At 48.1% G+C, this 13,766-nt stretch overlaps 24 non-coding genes across 24 annotated transcripts; all 24 read right to left on the bottom strand.

The window, feature by feature from the left end:
- Positions 1-54: 54 nt before the first annotated feature.
- LOC133894560 (5S ribosomal RNA) lies at positions 55-173 on the bottom strand. Its single transcript, XR_009905358.1, has one exon. It is a non-coding gene; the product is annotated as a 5S ribosomal RNA (ribosomal RNA).
- A 223-nt stretch (positions 174-396) lies between these two features.
- Positions 397-515, bottom strand: LOC133894549 (5S ribosomal RNA). Its single transcript, XR_009905347.1, has one exon. It is a non-coding gene; the product is annotated as a 5S ribosomal RNA (ribosomal RNA).
- A 788-nt stretch (positions 516-1,303) lies between these two features.
- LOC133894537 (5S ribosomal RNA) lies at positions 1,304-1,422 on the bottom strand. Its single transcript, XR_009905336.1, has one exon. It is a non-coding gene; the product is annotated as a 5S ribosomal RNA (ribosomal RNA).
- Positions 1,423-1,645: 223 nt separating this feature from the next.
- Positions 1,646-1,764, bottom strand: LOC133894524 (5S ribosomal RNA). The gene has a single exon (XR_009905324.1). It is a non-coding gene; the product is annotated as a 5S ribosomal RNA (ribosomal RNA).
- Positions 1,765-2,552: 788 nt separating this feature from the next.
- On the bottom strand, positions 2,553-2,671 carry LOC133894513 (5S ribosomal RNA). The gene has a single exon (XR_009905313.1). It is a non-coding gene; the product is annotated as a 5S ribosomal RNA (ribosomal RNA).
- A 223-nt stretch (positions 2,672-2,894) lies between these two features.
- Positions 2,895-3,013, bottom strand: LOC133894502 (5S ribosomal RNA). Its single transcript, XR_009905302.1, has one exon. It is a non-coding gene; the product is annotated as a 5S ribosomal RNA (ribosomal RNA).
- A 788-nt stretch (positions 3,014-3,801) lies between these two features.
- Positions 3,802-3,920, bottom strand: LOC133894490 (5S ribosomal RNA). The gene has a single exon (XR_009905290.1). It is a non-coding gene; the product is annotated as a 5S ribosomal RNA (ribosomal RNA).
- Positions 3,921-4,143: 223 nt separating this feature from the next.
- LOC133894479 (5S ribosomal RNA) lies at positions 4,144-4,262 on the bottom strand. The gene has a single exon (XR_009905277.1). It is a non-coding gene; the product is annotated as a 5S ribosomal RNA (ribosomal RNA).
- Positions 4,263-5,050: 788 nt separating this feature from the next.
- LOC133894468 (5S ribosomal RNA) lies at positions 5,051-5,169 on the bottom strand. The gene has a single exon (XR_009905264.1). It is a non-coding gene; the product is annotated as a 5S ribosomal RNA (ribosomal RNA).
- A 223-nt stretch (positions 5,170-5,392) lies between these two features.
- LOC133894456 (5S ribosomal RNA) lies at positions 5,393-5,511 on the bottom strand. Its single transcript, XR_009905253.1, has one exon. It is a non-coding gene; the product is annotated as a 5S ribosomal RNA (ribosomal RNA).
- Positions 5,512-6,299: 788 nt separating this feature from the next.
- On the bottom strand, positions 6,300-6,418 carry LOC133894445 (5S ribosomal RNA). Its single transcript, XR_009905242.1, has one exon. It is a non-coding gene; the product is annotated as a 5S ribosomal RNA (ribosomal RNA).
- A 215-nt stretch (positions 6,419-6,633) lies between these two features.
- On the bottom strand, positions 6,634-6,752 carry LOC133894433 (5S ribosomal RNA). Its single transcript, XR_009905231.1, has one exon. It is a non-coding gene; the product is annotated as a 5S ribosomal RNA (ribosomal RNA).
- Positions 6,753-6,967: 215 nt separating this feature from the next.
- LOC133894415 (5S ribosomal RNA) lies at positions 6,968-7,086 on the bottom strand. The gene has a single exon (XR_009905214.1). It is a non-coding gene; the product is annotated as a 5S ribosomal RNA (ribosomal RNA).
- Positions 7,087-7,309: 223 nt separating this feature from the next.
- LOC133894121 (5S ribosomal RNA) lies at positions 7,310-7,428 on the bottom strand. The gene has a single exon (XR_009904938.1). It is a non-coding gene; the product is annotated as a 5S ribosomal RNA (ribosomal RNA).
- A 222-nt stretch (positions 7,429-7,650) lies between these two features.
- LOC133894421 (5S ribosomal RNA) lies at positions 7,651-7,769 on the bottom strand. The gene has a single exon (XR_009905220.1). It is a non-coding gene; the product is annotated as a 5S ribosomal RNA (ribosomal RNA).
- Positions 7,770-8,557: 788 nt separating this feature from the next.
- LOC133894408 (5S ribosomal RNA) lies at positions 8,558-8,676 on the bottom strand. Its single transcript, XR_009905208.1, has one exon. It is a non-coding gene; the product is annotated as a 5S ribosomal RNA (ribosomal RNA).
- A 223-nt stretch (positions 8,677-8,899) lies between these two features.
- On the bottom strand, positions 8,900-9,018 carry LOC133894397 (5S ribosomal RNA). Its single transcript, XR_009905197.1, has one exon. It is a non-coding gene; the product is annotated as a 5S ribosomal RNA (ribosomal RNA).
- A 788-nt stretch (positions 9,019-9,806) lies between these two features.
- On the bottom strand, positions 9,807-9,925 carry LOC133894385 (5S ribosomal RNA). Its single transcript, XR_009905186.1, has one exon. It is a non-coding gene; the product is annotated as a 5S ribosomal RNA (ribosomal RNA).
- Positions 9,926-10,139: 214 nt separating this feature from the next.
- On the bottom strand, positions 10,140-10,258 carry LOC133894373 (5S ribosomal RNA). Its single transcript, XR_009905175.1, has one exon. It is a non-coding gene; the product is annotated as a 5S ribosomal RNA (ribosomal RNA).
- Positions 10,259-11,046: 788 nt separating this feature from the next.
- Positions 11,047-11,165, bottom strand: LOC133894361 (5S ribosomal RNA). Its single transcript, XR_009905164.1, has one exon. It is a non-coding gene; the product is annotated as a 5S ribosomal RNA (ribosomal RNA).
- Positions 11,166-11,379: 214 nt separating this feature from the next.
- Positions 11,380-11,498, bottom strand: LOC133894350 (5S ribosomal RNA). The gene has a single exon (XR_009905153.1). It is a non-coding gene; the product is annotated as a 5S ribosomal RNA (ribosomal RNA).
- Positions 11,499-12,286: 788 nt separating this feature from the next.
- Positions 12,287-12,405, bottom strand: LOC133894338 (5S ribosomal RNA). The gene has a single exon (XR_009905142.1). It is a non-coding gene; the product is annotated as a 5S ribosomal RNA (ribosomal RNA).
- Positions 12,406-12,619: 214 nt separating this feature from the next.
- Positions 12,620-12,738, bottom strand: LOC133894326 (5S ribosomal RNA). The gene has a single exon (XR_009905131.1). It is a non-coding gene; the product is annotated as a 5S ribosomal RNA (ribosomal RNA).
- Positions 12,739-12,961: 223 nt separating this feature from the next.
- On the bottom strand, positions 12,962-13,080 carry LOC133894315 (5S ribosomal RNA). Its single transcript, XR_009905120.1, has one exon. It is a non-coding gene; the product is annotated as a 5S ribosomal RNA (ribosomal RNA).
- Between the last annotated feature and the right edge of the window lie 686 nt (positions 13,081-13,766).

The following is a 13,766-nucleotide window of genomic DNA, read 5'->3' as shown; positions in this document are numbered from 1 at the left end:
AATAAAACGAATACAACGAGGCGGATGAACGCGAGGAAAATTAAGCAAAAAGGGGGAATGCAACACGAGGACTTCCCAGGAGGTCACCCATCCTAGTACTACTCTCGCCCAAGCACGCTTAACTTCGGAGTTCTGATGGGATCCGGTGCTTTAGTGCTGGTATGATCGCATCCGACATACTCTGCCTCCTCCTCCCCCCTTATGCGCGCCTTCCGCGCCGCCTCCCCCGCCCGCTCCCCGGCGCGCGTGGGCCCCACGTCCTGCCGCGCGGTGTCGCCCCGCTTCCCGGTGCACCGCCGAAGCTCGAGCCGCGATCCGGTTGCGCAAAAAAAAAAAGTTAGAAATAAAACGAATACAACGAGGCGGATGAACGCGAGGAAAATTAAGCAAAAAGGGGGAATGCAACACGAGGACTTCCCAGGAGGTCACCCATCCTAGTACTACTCTCGCCCAAGCACGCTTAACTTCGGAGTTCTGATGGGATCCGGTGCTTTAGTGCTGGTATGATCGCATCCGACATACTCTGCCTCCTCCTCCCCCCTTATGCGCGCCTTCCGCGCCGCCTCCCCCGCCCGCTCCCCGGCGCGCGATTTACTATAACTTAGAATTTACTATGATTTGGAATTTAGATTCGGAATTTACTATAACTCGGAATTTTCTATGATTTACGCTGCGCAGTTGACTCGATCTGGTGCCAATATCATACCTAGCAATAATAAAGTGACTGGCGGCCTGGTCCGTATTCTGAAATCGCTGTGGAAATTCTAGGACTCGGAATTTTCTGACTTGGAGTTTACACGGACTCGGAATTTACTATGACTGGGATTATGTAACCTATCTGGAATTTACTATGATTCGGATTATATATCCTAACGAGTTTACCATGACTCATAATTACTATAATTTAGAATTTATTATGACTCGGAAATTGAACCTAACGGTAACCTCGGAAATTTACTGTGATAATCTATCTTTTTTGCATGAAGTTACTATGATTCCAGCACCGCCGAAATTTACTATGATTCGAAATCTGTAACATAACACGAATTTGCTATAACTTGGAATATGTATATTACATGAAGTTACTATGACTCGGAATATGTAACTAAGTGCTGGAATGACCCAGAATTTATTATATCTCGGAATATGTAACTCAGTATCTCGGAATATGTAAGTCAGAATTTATTATATCTCGGTGCACCGCCGAAGCTCGAGCCGCGATCCGGTTGCGCAAAAAAAAAAAGTTAGAAATAAAACGAATACAACGAGGCGGATGAACGCGAGGAAAATTAAGCAAAAAGGGGGAATGCAACACGAGGACTTCCCAGGAGGTCACCCATCCTAGTACTACTCTCGCCCAAGCACGCTTAACTTCGGAGTTCTGATGGGATCCGGTGCTTTAGTGCTGGTATGATCGCATCCGACATACTCTGCCTCCTCCTCCCCCCTTATGCGCGCCTTCCGCGCCGCCTCCCCCGCCCGCTCCCCGGCGCGCGTGGGCCCCACGTCCTGCCGCGCGGTGTCGCCCCGCTTCCCGGTGCACCGCCGAAGCTCGAGCCGCGATCCGGTTGCGCAAAAAAAAAAAGTTAGAAATAAAACGAATACAACGAGGCGGATGAACGCGAGGAAAATTAAGCAAAAAGGGGGAATGCAACACGAGGACTTCCCAGGAGGTCACCCATCCTAGTACTACTCTCGCCCAAGCACGCTTAACTTCGGAGTTCTGATGGGATCCGGTGCTTTAGTGCTGGTATGATCGCATCCGACATACTCTGCCTCCTCCTCCCCCCTTATGCGCGCCTTCCGCGCCGCCTCCCCCGCCCGCTCCCCGGCGCGCGATTTACTATAACTTAGAATTTACTATGATTTGGAATTTAGATTCGGAATTTACTATAACTCGGAATTTTCTATGATTTACGCTGCGCAGTTGACTCGATCTGGTGCCAATATCATACCTAGCAATAATAAAGTGACTGGCGGCCTGGTCCGTATTCTGAAATCGCTGTGGAAATTCTAGGACTCGGAATTTTCTGACTTGGAGTTTACACGGACTCGGAATTTACTATGACTGGGATTATGTAACCTATCTGGAATTTACTATGATTCGGATTATATATCCTAACGAGTTTACCATGACTCATAATTACTATAATTTAGAATTTATTATGACTCGGAAATTGAACCTAACGGTAACCTCGGAAATTTACTGTGATAATCTATCTTTTTTGCATGAAGTTACTATGATTCCAGCACCGCCGAAATTTACTATGATTCGAAATCTGTAACATAACACGAATTTGCTATAACTTGGAATATGTATATTACATGAAGTTACTATGACTCGGAATATGTAACTAAGTGCTGGAATGACCCAGAATTTATTATATCTCGGAATATGTAACTCAGTATCTCGGAATATGTAAGTCAGAATTTATTATATCTCGGTGCACCGCCGAAGCTCGAGCCGCGATCCGGTTGCGCAAAAAAAAAAAGTTAGAAATAAAACGAATACAACGAGGCGGATGAACGCGAGGAAAATTAAGCAAAAAGGGGGAATGCAACACGAGGACTTCCCAGGAGGTCACCCATCCTAGTACTACTCTCGCCCAAGCACGCTTAACTTCGGAGTTCTGATGGGATCCGGTGCTTTAGTGCTGGTATGATCGCATCCGACATACTCTGCCTCCTCCTCCCCCCTTATGCGCGCCTTCCGCGCCGCCTCCCCCGCCCGCTCCCCGGCGCGCGTGGGCCCCACGTCCTGCCGCGCGGTGTCGCCCCGCTTCCCGGTGCACCGCCGAAGCTCGAGCCGCGATCCGGTTGCGCAAAAAAAAAAAGTTAGAAATAAAACGAATACAACGAGGCGGATGAACGCGAGGAAAATTAAGCAAAAAGGGGGAATGCAACACGAGGACTTCCCAGGAGGTCACCCATCCTAGTACTACTCTCGCCCAAGCACGCTTAACTTCGGAGTTCTGATGGGATCCGGTGCTTTAGTGCTGGTATGATCGCATCCGACATACTCTGCCTCCTCCTCCCCCCTTATGCGCGCCTTCCGCGCCGCCTCCCCCGCCCGCTCCCCGGCGCGCGATTTACTATAACTTAGAATTTACTATGATTTGGAATTTAGATTCGGAATTTACTATAACTCGGAATTTTCTATGATTTACGCTGCGCAGTTGACTCGATCTGGTGCCAATATCATACCTAGCAATAATAAAGTGACTGGCGGCCTGGTCCGTATTCTGAAATCGCTGTGGAAATTCTAGGACTCGGAATTTTCTGACTTGGAGTTTACACGGACTCGGAATTTACTATGACTGGGATTATGTAACCTATCTGGAATTTACTATGATTCGGATTATATATCCTAACGAGTTTACCATGACTCATAATTACTATAATTTAGAATTTATTATGACTCGGAAATTGAACCTAACGGTAACCTCGGAAATTTACTGTGATAATCTATCTTTTTTGCATGAAGTTACTATGATTCCAGCACCGCCGAAATTTACTATGATTCGAAATCTGTAACATAACACGAATTTGCTATAACTTGGAATATGTATATTACATGAAGTTACTATGACTCGGAATATGTAACTAAGTGCTGGAATGACCCAGAATTTATTATATCTCGGAATATGTAACTCAGTATCTCGGAATATGTAAGTCAGAATTTATTATATCTCGGTGCACCGCCGAAGCTCGAGCCGCGATCCGGTTGCGCAAAAAAAAAAAGTTAGAAATAAAACGAATACAACGAGGCGGATGAACGCGAGGAAAATTAAGCAAAAAGGGGGAATGCAACACGAGGACTTCCCAGGAGGTCACCCATCCTAGTACTACTCTCGCCCAAGCACGCTTAACTTCGGAGTTCTGATGGGATCCGGTGCTTTAGTGCTGGTATGATCGCATCCGACATACTCTGCCTCCTCCTCCCCCCTTATGCGCGCCTTCCGCGCCGCCTCCCCCGCCCGCTCCCCGGCGCGCGTGGGCCCCACGTCCTGCCGCGCGGTGTCGCCCCGCTTCCCGGTGCACCGCCGAAGCTCGAGCCGCGATCCGGTTGCGCAAAAAAAAAAAGTTAGAAATAAAACGAATACAACGAGGCGGATGAACGCGAGGAAAATTAAGCAAAAAGGGGGAATGCAACACGAGGACTTCCCAGGAGGTCACCCATCCTAGTACTACTCTCGCCCAAGCACGCTTAACTTCGGAGTTCTGATGGGATCCGGTGCTTTAGTGCTGGTATGATCGCATCCGACATACTCTGCCTCCTCCTCCCCCCTTATGCGCGCCTTCCGCGCCGCCTCCCCCGCCCGCTCCCCGGCGCGCGATTTACTATAACTTAGAATTTACTATGATTTGGAATTTAGATTCGGAATTTACTATAACTCGGAATTTTCTATGATTTACGCTGCGCAGTTGACTCGATCTGGTGCCAATATCATACCTAGCAATAATAAAGTGACTGGCGGCCTGGTCCGTATTCTGAAATCGCTGTGGAAATTCTAGGACTCGGAATTTTCTGACTTGGAGTTTACACGGACTCGGAATTTACTATGACTGGGATTATGTAACCTATCTGGAATTTACTATGATTCGGATTATATATCCTAACGAGTTTACCATGACTCATAATTACTATAATTTAGAATTTATTATGACTCGGAAATTGAACCTAACGGTAACCTCGGAAATTTACTGTGATAATCTATCTTTTTTGCATGAAGTTACTATGATTCCAGCACCGCCGAAATTTACTATGATTCGAAATCTGTAACATAACACGAATTTGCTATAACTTGGAATATGTATATTACATGAAGTTACTATGACTCGGAATATGTAACTAAGTGCTGGAATGACCCAGAATTTATTATATCTCGGAATATGTAACTCAGTATCTCGGAATATGTAAGTCAGAATTTATTATATCTCGGTGCACCGCCGAAGCTCGAGCCGCGATCCGGTTGCGCAAAAAAAAAAAGTTAGAAATAAAACGAATACAACGAGGCGGATGAACGCGAGGAAAATTAAGCAAAAAGGGGGAATGCAACACGAGGACTTCCCAGGAGGTCACCCATCCTAGTACTACTCTCGCCCAAGCACGCTTAACTTCGGAGTTCTGATGGGATCCGGTGCTTTAGTGCTGGTATGATCGCATCCGACATACTCTGCCTCCTCCTCCCCCCTTATGCGCGCCTTCCGCGCCGCCTCCCCCGCCCGCTCCCCGGCGCGCGTGGGCCCCACGTCCTGCCGCGCGGTGTCGCCCCGCTTCCCGGTGCACCGCCGAAGCTCGAGCCGCGATCCGGTTGCGCAAAAAAAAAAAGTTAGAAATAAAACGAATACAACGAGGCGGATGAACGCGAGGAAAATTAAGCAAAAAGGGGGAATGCAACACGAGGACTTCCCAGGAGGTCACCCATCCTAGTACTACTCTCGCCCAAGCACGCTTAACTTCGGAGTTCTGATGGGATCCGGTGCTTTAGTGCTGGTATGATCGCATCCGACATACTCTGCCTCCTCCTCCCCCCTTATGCGCGCCTTCCGCGCCGCCTCCCCCGCCCGCTCCCCGGCGCGCGATTTACTATAACTTAGAATTTACTATGATTTGGAATTTAGATTCGGAATTTACTATAACTCGGAATTTTCTATGATTTACGCTGCGCAGTTGACTCGATCTGGTGCCAATATCATACCTAGCAATAATAAAGTGACTGGCGGCCTGGTCCGTATTCTGAAATCGCTGTGGAAATTCTAGGACTCGGAATTTTCTGACTTGGAGTTTACACGGACTCGGAATTTACTATGACTGGGATTATGTAACCTATCTGGAATTTACTATGATTCGGATTATATATCCTAACGAGTTTACCATGACTCATAATTACTATAATTTAGAATTTATTATGACTCGGAAATTGAACCTAACGGTAACCTCGGAAATTTACTGTGATAATCTATCTTTTTTGCATGAAGTTACTATGATTCCAGCACCGCCGAAATTTACTATGATTCGAAATCTGTAACATAACACGAATTTGCTATAACTTGGAATATGTATATTACATGAAGTTACTATGACTCGGAATATGTAACTAAGTGCTGGAATGACCCAGAATTTATTATATCTCGGAATATGTAACTCAGTATCTCGGAATATGTAAGTCAGAATTTATTATATCTCGGTGCACCGCCGAAGCTCGAGCCGCGATCCGGTTGCGCAAAAAAAAAAAGTTAGAAATAAAACGAATACAACGAGGCGGATGAACGCGAGGAAAATTAAGCAAAAAGGGGGAATGCAACACGAGGACTTCCCAGGAGGTCACCCATCCTAGTACTACTCTCGCCCAAGCACGCTTAACTTCGGAGTTCTGATGGGATCCGGTGCTTTAGTGCTGGTATGATCGCATCCGACATACTCTGCCTCCTCCTCCCCCCTTATGCGCGCCTTCCGCGCCGCCTCCCCCGCCCGCTCCCCGGCGCGCGTGGGCCCCACGTCCTGCCGCGCGGTGTCGCCCCGCTTCCCGGTGCACCGCCGAAGCTCGAGCCGCGATCCGGTTGCGCAAAAAAAAAAAAGTTAGAAATAAAACGAGGCGGATGAACGCGAGGAAAATTAAGCAAAAAGGGGGAATGCAACACGAGGACTTCCCAGGAGGTCACCCATCCTAGTACTACTCTCGCCCAAGCACGCTTAACTTCGGAGTTCTGATGGGATCCGGTGCTTTAGTGCTGGTATGATCGCATCCGACATACTCTGCCTCCTCCTCCCCCCTTATGCGCGCCTTCCGCGCCGCCTCCCCCGCCCGCTCCCCGGCGCGCGTGGGCCCCACGTCCTGCCGCGCGGTGTCGCCCCGCTTCCCGGTGCACCGCCGAAGCTCGAGCCGCGATCCGGTTGCGCAAAAAAAAAAAAGTTAGAAATAAAACGAGGCGGATGAACGCGAGGAAAATTAAGCAAAAAGGGGGAATGCAACACGAGGACTTCCCAGGAGGTCACCCATCCTAGTACTACTCTCGCCCAAGCACGCTTAACTTCGGAGTTCTGATGGGATCCGGTGCTTTAGTGCTGGTATGATCGCATTCGACATACTCTGCCTCCTCCTCCCCCCTTATGCGCGCCTTCCGCGCCGCCTCCCCCGCCCGCTCCCCGGCGCGCGTGGGCCCCACGTCCTGCCGCGCGGTGTCGCCCCGCTTCCCGGTGCACCGCCGAAGCTCGAGCCGCGATCCGGTTGCGCAAAAAAAAAAAGTTAGAAATAAAACGAATACAACGAGGCGGATGAACGCGAGGAAAATTAAGCAAAAAGGGGGAATGCAACACGAGGACTTCACAGGAGGTCACCCATCCTACTACTACTCTCGCCCAAGCACGCTTAACTTCGGAGTTCTTATGGGATCCGGTGCTTTAGTGCTGGTATGATCGCATCCGACATACTCTGCCTCCTCCTCCCCCCTTATGCGCGCCTTCCGCGCCGCCTCCCCCGCCCGCTCCCCGGCGCGCGTGGGCCCCACGTCCTGCCGCGCGGTGTCGCCCCGCTTCCCGGTGCACCGCCGAAGCTCGAGCCGCGATCCGGTTGCGCAAAAAAAAAAGTTAGAAATAAAACGAATACAACGAGGCGGATGAACGCGAGGAAAATTAAGCAAAAAGGGGGAATGCAACACGAGGACTTCCCAGGAGGTCACCCATCCTAGTACTACTCTCGCCCAAGCACGCTTAACTTCGGAGTTCTGATGGGATCCGGTGCTTTAGTGCTGGTATGATCGCATCCGACATACTCTGCCTCCTCCTCCCCCCTTATGCGCGCCTTCCGCGCCGCCTCCCCCGCCCGCTCCCCGGCGCGCGATTTACTATAACTTAGAATTTACTATGATTTGGAATTTAGATTCGGAATTTACTATAACTCGGAATTTTCTATGATTTACGCTGCGCAGTTGACTCGATCTGGTGCCAATATCATACCTAGCAATAATAAAGTGACTGGCGGCCTGGTCCGTATTCTGAAATCGCTGTGGAAATTCTAGGACTCGGAATTTTCTGACTTGGAGTTTACACGGACTCGGAATTTACTATGACTGGGATTATGTAACCTATCTGGAATTTACTATGATTCGGATTATATATCCTAACGAGTTTACCATGACTCATAATTACTATAATTTAGAATTTATTATGACTCGGAAATTGAACCTAACGGTAACCTCGGAAATTTACTGTGATAATCTATCTTTTTTGCATGAAGTTACTATGATTCCAGCACCGCCGAAATTTACTATGATTCGAAATCTGTAACATAACACGAATTTGCTATAACTTGGAATATGTATATTACATGAAGTTACTATGACTCGGAATATGTAACTAAGTGCTGGAATGACCCAGAATTTATTATATCTCGGAATATGTAACTCAGTATCTCGGAATATGTAAGTCAGAATTTATTATATCTCGGTGCACCGCCGAAGCTCGAGCCGCGATCCGGTTGCGCAAAAAAAAAAAGTTAGAAATAAAACGAATACAACGAGGCGGATGAACGCGAGGAAAATTAAGCAAAAAGGGGGAATGCAACACGAGGACTTCCCAGGAGGTCACCCATCCTAGTACTACTCTCGCCCAAGCACGCTTAACTTCGGAGTTCTGATGGGATCCGGTGCTTTAGTGCTGGTATGATCGCATCCGACATACTCTGCCTCCTCCTCCCCCCTTATGCGCGCCTTCCGCGCCGCCTCCCCCGCCCGCTCCCCGGCGCGCGTGGGCCCCACGTCCTGCCGCGCGGTGTCGCCCCGCTTCCCGGTGCACCGCCGAAGCTCGAGCCGCGATCCGGTTGCGCAAAAAAAAAAAGTTAGAAATAAAACGAATACAACGAGGCGGATGAACGCGAGGAAAATTAAGCAAAAAGGGGGAATGCAACACGAGGACTTCCCAGGAGGTCACCCATCCTAGTACTACTCTCGCCCAAGCACGCTTAACTTCGGAGTTCTGATGGGATCCGGTGCTTTAGTGCTGGTATGATCGCATCCGACATACTCTGCCTCCTCCTCCCCCCTTATGCGCGCCTTCCGCGCCGCCTCCCCCGCCCGCTCCCCGGCGCGCGATTTACTATAACTTAGAATTTACTATGATTTGGAATTTAGATTCGGAATTTACTATAACTCGGAATTTTCTATGATTTACGCTGCGCAGTTGACTCGATCTGGTGCCAATATCATACCTAGCAATAATAAAGTGACTGGCGGCCTGGTCCGTATTCTGAAATCGCTGTGGAAATTCTAGGACTCGGAATTTTCTGACTTGGAGTTTACACGGACTCGGAATTTACTATGACTGGGATTATGTAACCTATCTGGAATTTACTATGATTCGGATTATATATCCTAACGAGTTTACCATGACTCATAATTACTATAATTTAGAATTTATTATGACTCGGAAATTGAACCTAACGGTAACCTCGGAAATTTACTGTGATAATCTATCTTTTTTGCATGAAGTTACTATGATTCCAGCACCGCCGAAATTTACTATGATTCGAAATCTGTAACATAACACGAATTTGCTATAACTTGGAATATGTATATTACATGAAGTTACTATGACTCGGAATATGTAACTAAGTGCTGGAATGACCCAGAATTTATTATATCTCGGAATATGTAACTCAGTATCTCGGAATATGTAAGTCAGAATTTATTATATCTCGGTGCACCGCCGAAGCTCGAGCCGCGATCCGGTTGCGCAAAAAAAAAAAGTTAGAAATAAAACGAATACAACGAGGCGGATGAACGCGAGGAAAATTAAGCAAAAAGGGGGAATGCAACACGAGGACTTCCCAGGAGGTCACCCATCCTAGTACTACTCTCGCCCAAGCACGCTTAACTTCGGAGTTCTGATGGGATCCGGTGCTTTAGTGCTGGTATGATCGCATCCGACATACTCTGCCTCCTCCTCCCCCCTTATGCGCGCCTTCCGCGCCGCCTCCCCCGCCCGCTCCCCGGCGCGCGTGGGCCCCACGTCCTGCCGCGCGGTGTCGCCCCGCTTCCCGGTGCACCGCCGAAGCTCGAGCCGCGATCCGGTTGCGCAAAAAAAAAAAGTTAGAAATAAAACGAGGCGGATGAACGCGAGGAAAATTAAGCAAAAAGGGGGAATGCAACACGAGGACTTCCCAGGAGGTCACCCATCCTAGTACTACTCTCGCCCAAGCACGCTTAACTTCGGAGTTCTGATGGGATCCGGTGCTTTAGTGCTGGTATGATCGCATCCGACATACTCTGCCTCCTCCTCCCCCCTTATGCGCGCCTTCCGCGCCGCCTCCCCCGCCCGCTCCCCGGCGCGCGATTTACTATAACTTAGAATTTACTATGATTTGGAATTTAGATTCGGAATTTACTATAACTCGGAATTTTCTATGATTTACGCTGCGCAGTTGACTCGATCTGGTGCCAATATCATACCTAGCAATAATAAAGTGACTGGCGGCCTGGTCCGTATTCTGAAATCGCTGTGGAAATTCTAGGACTCGGAATTTTCTGACTTGGAGTTTACACGGACTCGGAATTTACTATGACTGGGATTATGTAACCTATCTGGAATTTACTATGATTCGGATTATATATCCTAACGAGTTTACCATGACTCATAATTACTATAATTTAGAATTTATTATGACTCGGAAATTGAACCTAACGGTAACCTCGGAAATTTACTGTGATAATCTATCTTTTTTGCATGAAGTTACTATGATTCCAGCACCGCCGAAATTTACTATGATTCGAAATCTGTAACATAACACGAATTTGCTATAACTTGGAATATGTATATTACATGAAGTTACTATGACTCGGAATATGTAACTAAGTGCTGGAATGACCCAGAATTTATTATATCTCGGAATATGTAACTCAGTATCTCGGAATATGTAAGTCAGAATTTATTATATCTCGGTGCACCGCCGAAGCTCGAGCCGCGATCCGGTTGCGCAAAAAAAAAAAGTTAGAAATAAAACGAATACAACGAGGCGGATGAACGCGAGGAAAATTAAGCAAAAAGGGGGAATGCAACACGAGGACTTCCCAGGAGGTCACCCATCCTAGTACTACTCTCGCCCAAGCACGCTTAACTTCGGAGTTCTGATGGGATCCGGTGCTTTAGTGCTGGTATGATCGCATCCGACATACTCTGCCTCCTCCTCCCCCCTTATGCGCGCCTTCCGCGCCGCCTCCCCCGCCCGCTCCCCGGCGCGCGTGGGCCCCACGTCCTGCCGCGCGGTGTCGCCCCGCTTCCCGGTGCACCGCCGAAGCTCGAGCCGCGATCCGGTTGCGCAAAAAAAAAAAGTTAGAAATAAAACGAGGCGGATGAACGCGAGGAAAATTAAGCAAAAAGGGGGAATGCAACACGAGGACTTCCCAGGAGGTCACCCATCCTAGTACTACTCTCGCCCAAGCACGCTTAACTTCGGAGTTCTGATGGGATCCGGTGCTTTAGTGCTGGTATGATCGCATCCGACATACTCTGCCTCCTCCTCCCCCCTTATGCGCGCCTTCCGCGCCGCCTCCCCCGCCCGCTCCCCGGCGCGCGATTTACTATAACTTAGAATTTACTATGATTTGGAATTTAGATTCGGAATTTACTATAACTCGGAATTTTCTATGATTTACGCTGCGCAGTTGACTCGATCTGGTGCCAATATCATACCTAGCAATAATAAAGTGACTGGCGGCCTGGTCCGTATTCTGAAATCGCTGTGGAAATTCTAGGACTCGGAATTTTCTGACTTGGAGTTTACACGGACTCGGAATTTACTATGACTGGGATTATGTAACCTATCTGGAATTTACTATGATTCGGATTATATATCCTAACGAGTTTACCATGACTCATAATTACTATAATTTAGAATTTATTATGACTCGGAAATTGAACCTAACGGTAACCTCGGAAATTTACTGTGATAATCTATCTTTTTTGCATGAAGTTACTATGATTCCAGCACCGCCGAAATTTACTATGATTCGAAATCTGTAACATAACACGAATTTGCTATAACTTGGAATATGTATATTACATGAAGTTACTATGACTCGGAATATGTAACTAAGTGCTGGAATGACCCAGAATTTATTATATCTCGGAATATGTAACTCAGTATCTCGGAATATGTAAGTCAGAATTTATTATATCTCGGTGCACCGCCGAAGCTCGAGCCGCGATCCGGTTGCGCAAAAAAAAAAAGTTAGAAATAAAACGAATACAACGAGGCGGATGAACGCGAGGAAAATTAAGCAAAAAGGGGGAATGCAACACGAGGACTTCCCAGGAGGTCACCCATCCTAGTACTACTCTCGCCCAAGCACGCTTAACTTCGGAGTTCTGATGGGATCCGGTGCTTTAGTGCTGGTATGATCGCATCCGACATACTCTGCCTCCTCCTCCCCCCTTATGCGCGCCTTCCGCGCCGCCTCCCCCGCCCGCTCCCCGGCGCGCGTGGGCCCCACGTCCTGCCGCGCGGTGTCGCCCCGCTTCCCGGTGCACCGCCGAAGCTCGAGCCGCGATCCGGTTGCGCAAAAAAAAAAAGTTAGAAATAAAACGAGGCGGATGAACGCGAGGAAAATTAAGCAAAAAGGGGGAATGCAACACGAGGACTTCCCAGGAGGTCACCCATCCTAGTACTACTCTCGCCCAAGCACGCTTAACTTCGGAGTTCTGATGGGATCCGGTGCTTTAGTGCTGGTATGATCGCATCCGACATACTCTGCCTCCTCCTCCCCCCTTATGCGCGCCTTCCGCGCCGCCTCCCCCGCCCGCTCCCCGGCGCGCGTGGGCCCCACGTCCTGCCGCGCGGTGTCGCCCCGCTTCCCGGTGCACCGCCGAAGCTCGAGCCGCGATCCGGTTGCGCAAAAAAAAAAAGTTAGAAATAAAACGAATACAACGAGGCGGATGAACGCGAGGAAAATTAAGCAAAAAGGGGGAATGCAACACGAGGACTTCCCAGGAGGTCACCCATCCTAGTACTACTCTCGCCCAAGCACGCTTAACTTCGGAGTTCTGATGGGATCCGGTGCTTTAGTGCTGGTATGATCGCATCCGACATACTCTGCCTCCTCCTCCCCCCTTATGCGCGCCTTCCGCGCCGCCTCCCCCGCCCGCTCCCCGGCGCGCGATTTACTATAACTTAGAATTTACTATGATTTGGAATTTAGATTCGGAATTTACTATAACTCGGAATTTTCTATGATTTACGCTGCGCAGTTGACTCGATCTGGTGCCAATATCATACCTAGCAATAATAAAGTGACTGGCGGCCTGGTCCGTATTCTGAAATCGCTGTGGAAATTCTAGGACTCGGAATTTTCTGACTTGGAGTTTACACGGACTCGGAATTTACTATGACTGGGATTATGTAACCTATCTGGAATTTACTATGATTCGGATTATATATCCTAACGAGTTTACCATGACTCATAATTACTATAATTTAGAATTTATTATGACTCGGAAATTGAACCTAACGGTAACCTCGGAAATTTACTGTGATAATCTATCTTTTTTGCATGAAGTTACTATGATTCCAGCACCGCCGAAATTTACTATGATTCGAAATCTGTAACATAACACGAATTTGCTATAACTTGGAATATGTATATTACATGAAGTTACTATGACTCGGAATATGTAACTAAGTGCTGGAATGACCCAGAATTTATTATATCTCGGAATATGTAACTCAGTATCTCGGAATATGTAAGTCAGAATTTATTATATCTCGGTGCAC

Source organism: Phragmites australis, chromosome 15 (assembly GCF_958298935.1).
Source record: "Phragmites australis chromosome 15, lpPhrAust1.1, whole genome shotgun sequence".
Taxonomy (NCBI): domain Eukaryota; kingdom Viridiplantae; phylum Streptophyta; class Magnoliopsida; order Poales; family Poaceae; genus Phragmites; species Phragmites australis.
The sequence above is the reverse complement of the archived record's forward strand: the minus strand, read 5'-3'. Positions and strand labels throughout refer to the sequence as shown.